At 47.7% G+C, this 16,695-nt stretch overlaps 1 protein-coding gene across 3 annotated transcripts in view; it reads right to left on the bottom strand.

The window, feature by feature from the left end:
• The window catches only part of LOC112225355 (cytoplasmic protein NCK2-like), a 60,864-nt gene that overhangs the window by 13,653 nt on the left and 30,516 nt on the right, over positions 1-16,695 (bottom strand). The window contains exon 1 of one of the 3 annotated variants that reach the window (XM_042306531.1): positions 8,338-8,626. The exons of the other annotated variants lie outside the window; for them this stretch is intronic. The gene's annotated coding sequence lies outside the window, so the exon portion shown is untranslated. Of the gene's footprint in view, positions 1-8,337; positions 8,627-16,695 lie in introns of those variants that run through there. 3 annotated transcript variants of the gene reach the window in all.

The following is a 16,695-nucleotide window of genomic DNA, read 5'->3' on the forward strand; positions in this document are numbered from 1 at the left end:
TATGTAAAAGTTAACTTGGGATGGGCATTTTAAATGATTTCACTATAAGAACATCATGAATAATTTTATGATATCCAGATCGTATAAATATTAGGGATGCACGATATAATCGGTGAACATATCGGAAATCGGCCGATATTAGCTAAAAATGCCAACATCGGCCCGATATCTAGTTTAACGCCAATGTGCAAAACCAATGTCAAAGCTGACGCCCATACCTATATATCGTAAGTACATGACGTAATGACGCCATGTAAAATGTTGCGCTACACGTGCAACACAGCATTCCTAAACTAGCCCACAATGTCTGCTGTGAGGATCGAGCAGTCAACAAGTCAGGCAGTCATTTGAAAGAGTAAGAACCTTTCAGTGAGACAACTCATAGTTGAAATCCATTAATGGCAAGATAATGGAATTCATTGCCCTTGACAATCAACCGTTCTCAGTCGTGGGTGAAGTTGGCATTCGCCGACTGGTCAAGCACCGATACACACTACCAAGTGAGCTATTTTTCAGATGTTGCCCTCCCGGAGTTACACAGTAATAGCGTCACTGCTGAGATTTGCACCAGCAATGTCAACCCCATGAGCATGCTGAGTCTGACAGCACAGTGGGTCCATGGGGATGTTGTACTGAGGAAAGCCGTATTGCTCAATAATGTGCTGGTTCTCATACCGCTGCTGCCATTTCAATGGCATTTGAAAACATGTTTGAAACTTGGACACATGAACACACTAGCTAGCTCCATTCAAACAACAGACTGGAGAAATAAGCTCATCAACTGTGCCTGCAGCAGACGTGATACCCTCTGTCATGGCATTGAAACGCCTGCTCAACAAAAATGCAGACACAGGCTGTGAACAAGCGATTTGGTGGTATTCTCTCTTTACTGTGTTGCCACCATGCTCCATGCTATGTACAAGGACTGCTACTTCGATGCAGACAAGTGCATACGGCCCAGTACATCACTGGGGCCAAGCTTCCTAAAAATCCAAGTCATAGACCGTTTTCTCTGCTACCACACGGCAGGCGGTACCGGAGCGCCAAGTCTAGGACCAAAAGGCTCCTGAACAGCCTCTACACCCCCAAACCATAAGACTGCTGAACAATCAAATGGCCACTGGACTATTACATTGACCCCCCCCCCATTTGTTTTGTACACTGCTGCTACTCTCTGTTAATTATCTATGCATAGTCACTTCACCCCTACCTACATGTACACATTACCTCTAAGCTGTACCCCCGCACATTGACTCGGTACCAGTACTCGCTGTATATAGCCTCGTTATTGTGTTACTATTTATTATTTTTTACTCTACTTTCTTTAGTAAATATTTTCTTAACCAACAGTGCAGTTCAAGAAAAGTTAAGGGCTTATAACATTTCACGGTAAAGTCTACACATGTTGTATTCCGCGCATGTGACGTATAAAGTTTGAAATGTTTTACATACATAGCTGGACAAGATGGAAATGGACACAAAGTGACAGTGCGCACCGAGGAAGAGAAGCCAGGAACAGACAGCTGAAACTTCACTGCTTGACATGCATGATGAAATCCTGGTTGAGAATGAAACAACTGAACAAATGAACAACGAAACAGCAAAGCAAGTAAGGGATAAAAAATAGGTTTTACTGGAAATAGGGACATGGGTAAATGCCAACAAAATAACTTTTTGGTCAGCGTGTGTGTAACCTTTATTTAACTAGGGAAGTCAGTTAAGAACAAATACTTATTTACAATGACGGCCTACCCAGGGCAAACCCAGACAACGCTGGGCCAATTGTGTGCCGCACTATGGGACTCCCAATTACGTCTGGATGTGATACAGCCTGGATTCGAACCAGGGACTGTAGTGATTCCTCTTGCACTGAGATGCAGTGCCTTAGACCGCTGCATCCATGATGTGTGTGTGTGTGTGTGTGTGTGTGTGTGTGTGTGTGTGTGTGTAACTATTTAACTGTACTAGAATGCTTAAAAGGCTGCTCAAATTTTAAATATTGGTTATCGGTATCCTTTTTTGGGGGGACGGCAAGGAAAATATTGGGAATCAGCCGAAAATGTAATATCGGCGCATCACTAATAATATATGTATTCCTTTGCACTTCAATTGGGACTTACTTGCATGACTCAGGAGAGGCACTCTGCTTGTTGTTTCAGTACACATGGGTGGGGGAGGGGCACAATAGAAGCAGGTGTGTCTCACAAGGAGGGAGAGAGAGAGAGAGAAAGTAGCCAAACCAACTCGCTCATGTTATCTAGACAAACTTGTTGCTGCAATAGATTAACATCTCATCTGGTAGTGTCTATCTTGACTGCATCAAATCCATGCATAGAATCCAGGCTAGCTACTATATTTTTTCCCCCAAAAAGTGTTGTTGATTTTTTAACATAAAGACAAAGCACCAGCAAATCAGCATGTTAATAGAGAAATACTGTCCCAATCAAAAGTTGACACCTACTCATTCCAGTCTTTATTTAGACTATTTTCTACATTGTAGAATAATAGTGAAGACATCAAAACTATGAAATAACACATATGGAATCATGTAGTAACCAAAAAAAGTGTTAACCTCTCTAGGGTAGGGGGCAGCATTCGGAATTTTGGATGAAAAGCATGCCCAAATTAAACCGCCTGCTAATCAGGTCCAGAAGATATGATATGCATAAAACGGGTAGATTCGGATAGAAAACACTCTACAGTTTCTAAAACTGTTAAAATCTGTGAGTATAACAGAACTGATTTGGCAGGCGAAAACCTGAGAAAAATCCATTCAGGAAGTATTTTTGTTGTTGTCTGTTTTGTAGTTCTATTCAATGCCATTACAGTATCCATTGACGTAGGTCTCAATTTGCAGTTCCTATGCCTTCCACTAGATGTCAACAGTCTTTAGAAATTGTTTCAGGCTTTTTGGATATAAAGAGACTATCGAACAAAAGGAACATTTATTGAGTAAATTAATGTCTTCTGAGTGCCACCATATGAAGATCATCAAAGGTAACGGATTAATTTTATCTCTATTTCTGAGTTTTGTAACGCTTCTGCTTGGCTGGTTACTGTGTCTTAATAATTTGTCAACTGATCTATGTTCTGGGCTAGGTATGTTCTGGGCTAGGTATGCTTTCGCCGAAAAGCATTTTATAAATCCGACACCGTGGTTGGATTAACAAGAAGTTTATCTTTAAACCTATGTAAAATATGTTTTGTTTTCTGAATTTTTATAATGAGCATTTCTGTATTTGAATTTGGCGCAATCTCACTGGATGTTGGCCAGATGGGACGCTAGCGTCCCACATACCCTAGAGAGGTTAAACAAATCAAAATATATTTTATATTTGAGATTCTTTAAAGTAGCCACCTTTTGTCTCGATGACAGCTTTGTACACTTTGCATTGTCAAAATCCTTGTTCTTGTGTTTTTTGAGGTGGAACAACCCAGTGGGAAAAACAGAATGCTGCTACAGTGTGGGTGTGTGTCAAAAAAACTGGAGTTGAGACAGACAGACAGACAGGACAGACAGACAGGACAGAGACACACACACACACACAGCAATAAATGACAAAACATCCAGTCCCACAAAAGAGAGACACTAGGGATCACACATTTCCTTTCTCATATCGTCTTCTACACTTTATTCTTTAATGAGGGCAATTCACAGATGAAGCTCCGCCACAAAGGACCATATAACTCACGAGAAGAGTAGCCACACAATTACACCACATAAAAGATTCCATTACCGCTGGAAAGATAAATATCTTCAGATATAGACCACTGTATTTCATAAATGCAAATGGATTACTCCGAGACTCGGGCGTTTAACACAGGATATTAAACTCCACTTCAATAAGGCCAGATCCACAGAGAGGCTGAAGAAATTCTATACAACTATCCCCTATGAATGCTATCCAGGACAGGCTCATCTCTTAATGCAGTGTCTACGGGTGTTTTAGCTAAATGTGTGGGTCATTTGGGGTGTCAGGTAGCCTAGTGGTTAGAGCGTTGGACTTGTAACCGAAAGGTTGCAAGATCAAATCCCCAAATCTGTCATTTTGCCCCTGAACAAAGCAGTTCCTAGGCTATCATTGAAGATAAGAATTTGTTCTTAACTGACTCGCCTAGTTAAATAAAGGTCAAATATAAATATCATTTATAGTATATCAGACCTCCTACTGTCACACTAGACTCTTGTCACAGCCTCTGGAGTAGAGGTCGACCGATTATGATTTTTTTCAACGCCGATACCGATTATTGGGGGGCCGAAAAAGCCGATACCGGTTAATCTGCCGATTTTTTTTGTTATTTATTTGTAATAATGACAATTACAACAATACTGAATTAACACTTATTTTAACTTAATATAATACATCAATAAAATCAATTTAGCCTCAAGTAAATAATGAAACATGCATACCAGTTCAATTTGTTTTAAATAATGCAAAAACAAAATGTTGGAGAAGAAAGTAAAAGTGCAATATGTGCTATGTAAGAAAGCTAACGTTTCAGTTCCTTGCTCAGAACATGAGAAAATATGAAAGCTGGTGGTTCCTTTTAACATGAGTCTTCAATAATCCCAGGTAAGAAGTTTTAGGTTGTAGTTATTATAGGAATTATAGGACTATTTCCCTCTATAGCATTTGTATTTCATTAACCTTTGACTATTGGATGTTCTTATAGGCACTTTAGTATTACCAGTGTAACAGTATAGCTTCCGTCCCCCTCCTCGCTCCTCCCTGGGCTCGAACCAGCAACACAACGACAACAGCCACCATCGAAGCAGCGTTACCCATGCAGAGCAAGGGAAACAACTACTGGTGAGGTTTGAAACGCTATTAGCGCGTGCTAACTAGCTACTAGCGCGCACTAACTAGCTAGCCATTTTACTTCGGTTACACCAGCCTCATCTCGGGAGTTGATAGGTTTGAAGTCAGAAACAGCGCAATGCTTGACGCACAACGAAGAGCTGCTGGCAAAACGCCCGAAAGTGCTGTTTGAATTAATGTTTACGCGCCTGTTTCTGCCTACCACCGCTCAGTCAGATACTTAGATACTTGTATGCTCAGTCAGATTATATGCAACGCAGGACATGTTAGATAATATCTAGTAATATCATCAACCATGTGCAGTTAACTTGTGATTATGATTGATTGTTTTTTATAAGATAAGTTTAATGCTAGCTAGCAACTTACCTTGGCTTACTGCATTCGCGTAACAGGCAGTCTCCTTGTGGAGTGCAACGAGAGAGAGGCAGGTCGTTATTGCGTTGGACTAGTTAACTGTAAAGTTGCAAAATTGGATCCCCCGAGCTGACAAGGTGAAAATCTGTCATTCAAATCAAATCAAATCAAATCAAATTTTATTTGTCACATACACATGGTTAGCAGATGTTAATGCGAGTGTAGCGAAATGCTTGTGCTTCTAGTTCCGACAATGCAGTAATAACGAGCAAGTAATCTAACTAACAATTCCAAAAAAAAAAAAAAAACTACTGTCTTATACACAGTGTAAGGGGATAAAGAATATGTACATAAGGATATATGAATGAGTGATGGTACAGAGCAGCATAGGCAAGATACAGTAGATGATATCGAGTACAGTATATACATATGAGATAAGTATGTAAACCAAGTGGCATAGTTAAAGTGGCTAGTGATACATGTATTACATAAGGATGCAGTCGATGATATAGAGTACAGTATCAGCGTATGCATATGAGATGAACAATGTAGGGTAAGTAACATTATATAAGGTAGCATTGTTTAAAGTGGCTAGTGATATATTTACATAATTTCCCATCAATTCCCATGATTAAAGTGGCTGGAGTAGAGTCAGTGTCATTGACAGTGTGTTGGCAGTAGCCACTCAATGTTAGTGGTGGCTGTTTAACAGTCTGATGGCCTTGAGATAGAAGCTGTTTTTCAGTCTCTCGGTCCCAGCTTTGATGCACCTGTACTGACCTCGCCTTCTGGATGACAGCGGGGTGAACAGGCAGTGGCTCGGGTGGTTGATGTCCTTGATGATCTTTATGGCCTTCCTGTAGCATCGGGTGGTGTAGGTGTCCTGGAGGGCAGGTAGTTTGCCCCCGGTGATGCGTTGTGCAGACCTCACTACCCTCTGGAGAGCCTTACGGTTGAGGGCGGTGCAGTTGCCATACCAGGCGGTGATACAGCCCGCCAGGATGCTCTCGATTGTGCATCTGTAGAAGTTTGTGAGTGCTTTTGGTGACAAGCCGAATTTCTTCAGCCTTCTGAGGTTGAAGAGGCGCTGCTGCGCCTTCCTCACGATGCTGTCTGTGTGAGTGGACCAATTCAGTTTGTCTGTGATGTGTATGCCGAGGAACTTAAAACTTGCTACCCTCTCCACTACTGTTCCATCGATGTGGATGGGGGGGTGTTCCCTCTGCTGTTTCCTGAAGTCCACAATCATCTCCTTAGTTTTGTTGACGTTGAGTGTGAGGTTATTTTCCTGACACCACACTCCGAGGGCCCTCACCTCCTCCCTGTAGGCCGTCTCGTCGTTGTTGGTAATCAAGCCTACCACTGTTGTGTCGTCCGCAAACTTGATGATTGAGTTGGAGGCGTGCATGGCCACGCAGTCGTGGGTGGACAGGGAGTACAGGAGGGGGCTCAGAACGCACCCTTGTGGGGCCCCAGTGTTGAGGATCAGCGGGGAGGAGATGTTGTTGCCTACCCTCACCACCTGGGGGCGGCCCGTCAGGAAGTCCAGTACCCAGTTGCACAGGGCGGGGTCGAGACCCAGGGTCTCGAGCTTGATGACGAGCTTGGAGGGTACTATGGTGTTGAATGCCGAGCTGTAGTCGATGAACAGCATTCTCACATAGGTATTCCTCTTGTCCAGATGGGTTAGGGCAGTGTGCAGTGTGGTTGAGATTGCATCGTCTGTGGACCTATTTGGGCGGTAAGCAAATTGGAGTGGGTCAAGGGTGTCAGGTAGGGTGGAGGTGATATGGTCCTTGACTAGTCTCTCAAAGCACTTCATGATGACGGATGTGAGTGCTACGGGGCGGTAGTCGTTTAGCTCAGTTACCTTAGCTTTCTTGGGAACAGGAACAATGGTGGCCCTCTTGAAGCATGTGGGAACAGCAGACTGGTATAGGGATTGGTTGAATATGTCCGTAAACACACCGGCCAGCTGGTCTGCGCATGCTCTGAGGGCGCGGCTGGGGATGCCGTCTGGGCCTGCAGCCTTGCGAGGGTTAACACGTTTAAATGTCTTACTCACTTCGGCTGCAGTGAAGGAGAGACCGCATGATTCCGTTGCAGGCCGTGTCAGTGGCACTGTATTGTCCTCAAAGCGGGCAAAAAGTTATTTAGTCTGCCTGGGAGCAAGACATCCTGGTCCGTGACTGGGCTGGGTTTCTTCCTGTAGTCCGTGATTGACTGTAGACCCTGCCACATACCTCTTGTGTCTGAGCCGTTGAATTGAGATTCTACTTTGTCTCTGTACTGGCGCTTAGCTTGTTTGATAGCCTTGCGGAGGGAATAGCTGCACTGTTTGTATTCAGTCATGCTGACTTGCTTAGTTAAATAAAGGTGTCAAAAATTTTAAAAAATGTGTTATGAAAACTTGAAATCGGCCCTAATTAAATCGGCCATTCCGATTAATCGGTCGACCTCTACTCTGGAGTGCCATGAATCTGACAAGAGAGTACAAGCATTTGTGTAGCATTGAAATACAATGAACGTGACCCTGCTTGCACACCCCAAAGCTGCACAACAGGATTCCTTCACAGGCCTGGGAAGGAAGGGAGGAGGTAGAGGAAGGGAGGAGGAGGGACTTTGGGAGGAGAGGAGCAGGTCAAATCTTGCCTGTGATCCTTGCCCTGGGAGGAATGTAGAAGGATGAGTTAGTGAGGTATAACCAATGTGGCTTACAGAACAGCTGTATGTCACAGTTACACACCAATTTTGTCCCCAGGCAATAATGGGGCGGAAGTGTCTGGTATCGAGATTACACACACATCCAATTGCAAATCAACCGCACACACTCGTGTAGATTTGCAAGGATCCGACAGGCAAAAAGAGTATTACAATAAACCACCTGTATCCCTCCCTTCTCTCTCCTCTCGTTCTCCCTCTCCTCTCTCGCTCTCATTTATCGCCCCATTTATCAGCATTCTAATACTGACTCATTCTCCCTCAGAGTGATGGCCCTGCCTCCCTCCGTATCCACGATGATTATTCAGTCTCCCCAATGACCGTGCTCATTAGGGAGAGTGATGGGGATGCCACTCAGAATCACATCAATCCTCCTCGCTGGACGCTCACACACACGCCAACAGGCGGCAAACACACCATCAGTCACACACGATCAGCTTACCTCAGTTCTGTGTGAGATGTGTTACAGCTCACACTTCTGGTCTCCAGGCAGTGCTGTAGTATATAACTCTCTTAATTCAATTACTGACTCTCTTTCCCTACAGCCATCTAGCTTTAGCTGCATTGCCATGTGTGCCTGCCTGCTATTGTTGAATTTCGTCTGTAAAGGATCAATCTGGGAGAAACCAAGGAAGGGAGACATTGAGGTAAACAAATGTAAAATAAAAAAAGGAGGTAGCGGGAGAATAAAGGGGAGAAAGAGAGGGAGTCTCTGCTCACCCCATCCCTCTATTGAGAGAGTTAAAAGGAGAGAAGCGCGACAGAATGCTGAGTTGAATTCCTCCTGGACTTCACAGCTCCTCATTGAGGGGGAGAGAAAAAAGCTCCCAGGCCTTTTCAGCACAACACAAAGAGAAAGGGATAGTAAAAGAGGATTAAAGAAAATAAAAGTTTTTTTTTAAAGAGAAAAAGACTAACACAGTTCTCTGTTTGGCATTCAGGTCAAAAACACAGTAAGAGAAAAAACCAATGGAACAAACTGTTCTCCTCCTTCCCTTCTTTTCCCAGTACTCTCATTTGTTTGATGCTGTTTGCTTTGAGTTGTTTCTCAGAGTAGGAAGCTGGTTAATATCCATTTGGACCATCCTGAATAAATACACTGCAGCATACAGAAACAGCCCCTGGTACTCCCATAGACCAACCAGTTCACTGTGATCTGAAAAGGCCTAATACAAGCACCCACAGCAGACTGCTTTGGCTGGTTGTGAATGGCTGCTGAAAACAGGTCAAAGCCCTCGTCATCGGGGCCAAATGAATTGGAACACTGTCAATGTTAATGATCTGTTTTATAGTGAGCCCAGTGCCACTGTCATGCCAGAGCATTCTTTCCACACCTGCCCTGGTATGCAATGCAGTTGGCTAGGCCCATCTCTCTGACAGGGTTCAGGTTGAGCGGTGGAAAATTACTATCATGTTTGAAGTCATCAAAGAGTGAAAAATGTCAGACCGAATGTTCTGATGGTTCAGGGAGGTCCGAAGGCAGACGACATCATGCCGTCCTTTCAACTGCCTACTCAAAATAAACCCTCAGGAGATAAGCTACTGACAGAACGCTCTGACCACAGAACGAGAACCACTCCTGCAGTCACTTAGCCAGCCACTTCATGGTGATATCATAGGGACTGAAGAAGCTACTGCAAGTCCTGATCAAAGCAACTCTGATTAAACCATATCACTGACAAAACCCTGTTTGGCGAAGTGGATTGGATGGAATGTAAGTGTTAGACTGAAATAGTCAGATTCCCTTCTCTTCCTCATCATTTCTACAAAAGTTACACATCAAAGCTACACCGTTTCTAAATCAGGATATAGTCTACTTTCGGTGAATGCTTTCCCACTCAGTTAGTGCTTCAGAAAGCAGCGATGTGATTATTTTCTGACAGTATCACTCCCCACTCCATCTTTCTCCTCTGCACAGAGAAAATAGTAGCATGGGTTCTTCTGTCCACCCACATTTTTGTAAGCAGCCTTGGACAGCGTTTGGACAGCGCTTTCACACGTATGCCCATCTTCATTAAACAGCTGACTACAGAAATGAGGGATTGCTCCCTTTATGGTTGTCCTCCCCCCTACTTCTTTCCTCCATTCACATCACTCGTTTTCTGTCATTTCTTTCCCTCCCCCTGAGTGGGAGAGACATTGTTTAGTGAGTTTCCATGGTTCCACTTGGTCCTATATCAGACTGGTCAGACTGCAACTGGTCCCCCCCCCCTCTGAAATCCTCCTTTCTCTCCTCTGCTGCTCTTCTATTCTCGCTCTATGTTCATTCTTTCCATACTTATTCTTCTCCATTTAATGGCTCCTACATCTCCTGAGTTTTCCTTCCTCTCATTACCTCCCACGCTACCATCTCTTACTCCCCTCCACCCACACCCCCCTTTTCCACCTCTCCTGATCATCCATCATGAATATGTCTATCATAAAGATAATTTGACCCTTGCATTCCATTACTATAAACATACATTTATAAACATTACCTCCCTGCATCCTTGTGTCCCACCATCTACATAGGACAGGACTTCCCAAACTCAGGGTTTTGCCCTAGCACTACACAGCTGATTCAAATGATCAACTAATCATCCAGCTTTGATAATTTGAATCAGCTGTGTAACGTTAGGTCAAAAACCAAAACATGCACCCCTTGGGGTCCCAAGGACAGAGCTCGGGAAACGATGACGTAGGAGATCAAACAAAAATGACTTACGTTTGGGGTCCTGGGACAAAAATATTTGTAATAAAGCTATGCCTGTACACTCAGAAAGTATTCAGATCGGAGTTGGATTGAAATCGGAATTTTAAAATGTGGTCAACCAATAAAGGTATAGGTGCTGGAGAAAGTTGATTTATTTACATTACTAGTCTCAACCCCTCCCTTTCCTTTTCATGACTCACTACCTCAGGGTTCTATTGTATGACCGTTGTTTAGTTCCTGTTAATCTCCCCTTCTTTGTTCATTTCTTACCGCTTCAATGGAAGTGCACCCGACAACAGTGTTAATCATGTTCTCTCTATTTTTACTCCCGGAGAGGTGAGTCTGGCCGCTTGCGCCATGTCCCTGGGCACAGCATCACAAAGCACACAATACAAAGCAAATGACAGGCAATGGACTGAAAATAACAGCTTTGATGTACAGATCTGTTTGTTAAGTCCTGTCTGGAGGAGTAACGCTGTGGTTTGTGAGTTCGGGTAAATGCCTGTGCGTGTGTGTGTGTGTGCCACAGTGCCAATGTAATCAGCCATAGGGTCAACCAAAGGGGAAAATACAACAGAAATGCCTGTAGGCTAAAGCCACTGCACTGTATTGAACATCACCATCATTGAATATAGTACTACACGCTCTCTCTCCCCAGCACACTCCAACACAATCCTTATCACTTTACTTATGCAAACTCCTTTGTGTTGGTGTGAGTGACCGTACAGGAACGGGTTCTGTGGCACAACCACCTGGAGCAAATATGACTCCTGGGGCATCTGAATTGTCTAGCTAGGTACTCATAGAATTAGACACAATGTGAAGCACTTTGAGACTCTCCCTTATCCTTGGTGTAATAGTCTAGTGATTTTACAGCCCGAACGCCGTTAGGAGTCTGGACGTGTACCGCAATCTCAAAAACATGAACAAAAAAACGAGGCAAAGATGGTGGCGTTTGTCGTCCAGCCCGCCAGTAGAGGAACAACAAATTAGGGTAGTCGGTCTGCAAAGAGAAAGGGAGCCCACCGACCCAGCTGACTAATGAGGCTTAGAGACAGATCATGTTTCTCGTCTGAAACACATAATAAGGCCAGCCCCTCCACTGACCTCCTGTGGGTTAGCGGTGTGATTTAACATGAGTTGATTACTTTCCCTTTCGGTGGAACAGCAAGGACAGGAGTGACAGAGTAGCTAGACGTTGGCCCAGCCTAAGAACTGATACAGGGACAGATACGTATCATATTTCTCTGATGACAACAAATAGTTGACTTGTCAAATCAAGTGTGCTTAATGTTCGAATAGAACAAAGACGTGGAATGTGGCGGTCCTCAAGGACTGGGTTGGGATATATAACACTTATAATGTAACGGCAGTAATGTAGGCAACACTTATAATGTAACGGCAGTAATGTAGGAAACACTTATAATGTAACGGCAGTAATGTAGGAAACACTTATAATGTAACGGCAGTAATATAGCTAACACTTATAATGTAACGGCAGTAATGTAGGCAACACTTATAATGTAACGGCAGTAATGTAGGAAACACTTATAATGTAACGGCAGTAATGTAGGAAACACTTATAATGTAACGGCAGTAATATAGCTAACACTTATAATGCAAAGGCAGTTGGGTTGGGAAGAGCCCATCTACCACTGCTAAACACCAGATGCCCATGTCCTTAGTTTGTTTAAGGTACTATGCCATCTCAGTATTACCCCTGGAATTTAGACTGCTTAGATGCCTTGAGTTAAAGACTGAAACAAAACCAGAGAAGCAGAATGATTAAAGCACAGGAGGAAATCATGGCTTATGTAAAAACCCATCCCCTGAACATCAACAAGATTACTGGTTCTGTTGATCACACACAAACGCACGCTGCACAACCCTCCACGCTGCACAACCCCTCCACACCCCTCCACGCTGCACAACCCTCCACCCCCCTCCACGCTGCACAACCCTCCACCCCCTCCACGCAACACAACCCTCCACCCTCCACAACCCTCCACAACCCCTCCACGCTGCACAACCCTCCACCCTCCACAACCCTCCACAACCCCTCCACGCTGCACAACCCTCCACGCTGCACAACCGTCCACCCTCCACAACCCCTCCACAACCCTCCACGCTGCACAACCCCTCCACGCTACACAACCCCTATACAACCCCTCCATAACCTCCATGCTACACAACCCCTATACAACCCCTCCACAACCCTCCACGCTGCACAACCCCTCCACGCTACACAACCCCTATACAACCCTCCACGCTACACAACCCCTATACAACCCCTCCACGCTACACAACCCCTATATAACCCCTCCACACTCCTCCACGCTGCACAACCCCTATACAACCCCCTCCACACTCCTCCACCCCTATACAACCCCTCCACGCTGCACAACCCCTCCACGCTGCACAACCCCTATACAACCCCTCCACGCTACACAACCCCTATATAACCCCTCCACACTCCTCCACGCTGCACAACCCCTATACAACCCCCTCCACACCCCTCCATGCTACACAACCCCTATACAACCCCTCCACACTCCTCCACGCTTCACAACCCCTCCACAACCCCTCCACGCTGCACAACCCCTATACAACCCCTCCACACTCCTCCACGCTTCACAACCCCTCCACGCTTCACAACCCCTCCACAACCCCTCCACGCTGCACAACCCCTATACAACCCCTCCACACTCCTCCACGCTTCACAACCCCTCCACGCTGCACAACCCCTCCACAACCCCTCCACGCTGCACAACCCCTCCACAACCCCTCCACGCTGCACAACCCCTATACAACCCTCCACGCTACACAACCCCTCCACGCTACACAACCCCTCCACGCTACACAACCCCTATACAACCCCTCTACGCTACACAACCCCTCCAGGCTGCACAACCCTCCACAACCCCTCCACGCTGCACAACCCCTCCACACTCCTCCACGCTTCACAACCCCTCCACGCTGCACAACCCCTATACAACCCCTCCACGCTACACAACCCCTCCAGGCTGCACAACCCCTCCACAACCCTCCATGCTGCACAACCCCTATACAACCCCTCCACGCTTCACAACCCCTCCACGCTGCACAACCCCTATACAACCCCTCCAAGCTACACAACCCTTCCACGCTACACAACCCCTATACAACCCCTCCACGCTACACAACCCCTATACAACCCCTCCACGCTACACAACCCCTCCAGGCTGCACAACCCTCCACGCTGCACAACCCCTAACAACCCCTCCAAGCTACACAACCCCTCCAGGCTGCACAACCCCTCCACGCTTCACAACCCCTCCACAACCCCTCCACGCTGCACAACCCCTATACAACCCCTCCACGCTTCACAACCCCTCCACAACCCCTCCACGCTGCACAACCCCTATACAACCCTCCACGCTGCACAACCCCTCCACGCTACACAACCCTCCACGCTACACAACCCCTATACAACCCCTCCACGCTACACAACCCCTATACAACCCCTCCACGCTACACAACCCCTCCAGGCTGCACAACCCCTCCACGCTACACAACCCCTCCACGCTACACAACCCCTCCACACTCCTCCACGCTTCACAACCCCTCCACGCTGCACAACCCCTATACAACCCCTCCACGCTACACAACCCCTCCAGGCTGCACAACCCCTCTACAACCCTCCACGCTGCACAACCCCTATACAACCCTCCACGCTGCACAACCCCTATACAACCCCTCCACGCTTCACAACCCCTCCACGCTGCACAACCCCTCCACAACCCCTCCACGCTACACAACCCCTATACAACCCCTCCATCCCCTCCAGCTGCACAACCCCTCCACAACCCCTCCACGCTGCACAACCCCTCCACAACCCCTCCACGCTGCACAACCCCTATACAACCCCCTCCACGCTACACAACCCCTCCACGCTACACAACCCCTATACAACCCTCCACGCTACACAACCCCTATACAACCCTCCACGCTACACAACCCCTATACAACCCTCCACGCTACACAACCCCTATACAACCCCTCCACGCTACACAACCCCTATACAACCCTCCACGCTACACAACCCCTATACAACCCTCCACGCTACACAACCCTCCACGCTACACAACCCCTATACAACCCCTCCACGCTGCACAACCCCTCCACAACCCCTCCACGCTGCACAACCCCTCCACAACCCCTCCACGCTTCACAACCCCTCCACAACCCCTCCACGCTTCACAACCCCTCCACAACCCCTCCACGCTGCACAACCCTCCACGCTTCACAACCCCTCCACAACCCCTCCACGCTGCACAACCCCTATACAACCCCTCCATGCTACACAACCCTCCACACCCCTCCAAGCCACACAACCCCTCCACAACCCCTCCAGGCTGCACAACCCCTCCACACCCCTCCATGCTACACAACCCCTCCACACTTCTCCATGCTGCACAACCCTCCACAACCCTCCACAACCCCTCCATGCTGCACAACCCCTCCACACCTCCAAGCTGCACAACCCCTCCACGCTACACAACCCCTAATAACACCTCCAAGTTACACAACCCCTCCACAACTCTCCACGCTGCACAACCCCTCCACAACCCTTCACGCTACACAACCCCTCCACGCTGCACAACCCCTCCACACCCTCGACGCTGCACAACCCCTCCACGCTACACAACCCCTATACAACCCCTCCATAACCTCCATGCTACACAACCCCTATACAACCCCTCCACAACCCTCCACGCTGCACAACCCCTCCACGCTACACAACCCCTATACAACCCTCCACGCTACACAACCCCTATACAACCCCCACGCTACACAACCCCTATATAACCCCTCCACACTCCTCCACGCTGCACAACCCCTATACAACCCCTCCACACTCCTCCACCCCTATACAACCCCTCCACGCTGCACAACCCCTCCACGCTGCACAACCCCTCCACGCTGCACAACCCCTATACAACCCCTCCACGCTACACAACCCTATATAACCCCTCCACACCCTCCACGCTGCACAACCCCTATACAACCCCTCCACACCCCTCCATGCTACACAACCCTCCACATCACAACCCCTCCCCTGCACAACCCCTATACAACCCCTCCAGGCTGCACAACCCCTCCACAACCCTCCACGCTGCACAACCCCTATACAACCCTCCACAACCCCTCCACGCTGCACAACCCCTCCACAACCCCTCCACGCTTCACAACCCCTCCACAACCCCTCCACGCTGCACAACCCCTCCACAACCCCACAACGCTCACAACCCCTCCACGCTACACAACCCCTCCACGCTACACAACCCCTATACAACCCCTCTACGCTACACAACCCCTCCACGCTACACAACCCTCCACGCTACACAACCCCTATACAACCCCTCTACGCTACACAACCCTCCAGGCTGCACAACCCCTCCACACCCCTCCATGCTGCACAACCCCCTCCACACTCCTCCACGCTTCACAACCCCTCCACGCTGCACAACCCCTATACAACCCCTCCAGGCTGCACAACCCCTCCACAACCCTCCACGCTGCACAACCCCTATACAACCCCTCCACGCTTCACAACCCTCCACAACCCCTCCACGCTGCACAACCCCTCCACAACCCCTCCACGCTCACAACCCCCTCCATAACCCCTCCACGCTGCACAACCCCTCCACGCTGCACAACCCCTCCACAACCCCAACGCTTCACAACCTCCACGCTACACCCCTCCACGCTACACAACCCCTATACAACCCCTCTACGCTACACAACCCCTCCACGCTACACAACCCCTATACAACCCCTCCAGGCTGCACAACCCCTCCACAACCCCTCCACGCTGCACAACCCCTCCACACTCCTCCACGCTTCACAACCCCTCCACGCTGCACAACCCCTATACAACCCCCTCCACGCTACACAACCCCTCCAGGCTGCACAACCCCTCCACAACCCTCCACGCTGCACAACCCCTATACAACCCCTCCACGCTTCACAACCCCTCCACACTGCACAACCCCTATACAACCCCTCCAAGCTACACAACCCTTCCACGCTACACAACCCCTATACAACCCTCCACCCACAACCCCT

This window comes from Oncorhynchus tshawytscha, linkage group LG26 (genome assembly GCF_018296145.1).
Source record: "Oncorhynchus tshawytscha isolate Ot180627B linkage group LG26, Otsh_v2.0, whole genome shotgun sequence".
Classification (NCBI taxonomy): Eukaryota; Metazoa; Chordata; class Actinopteri; order Salmoniformes; family Salmonidae; genus Oncorhynchus; species Oncorhynchus tshawytscha.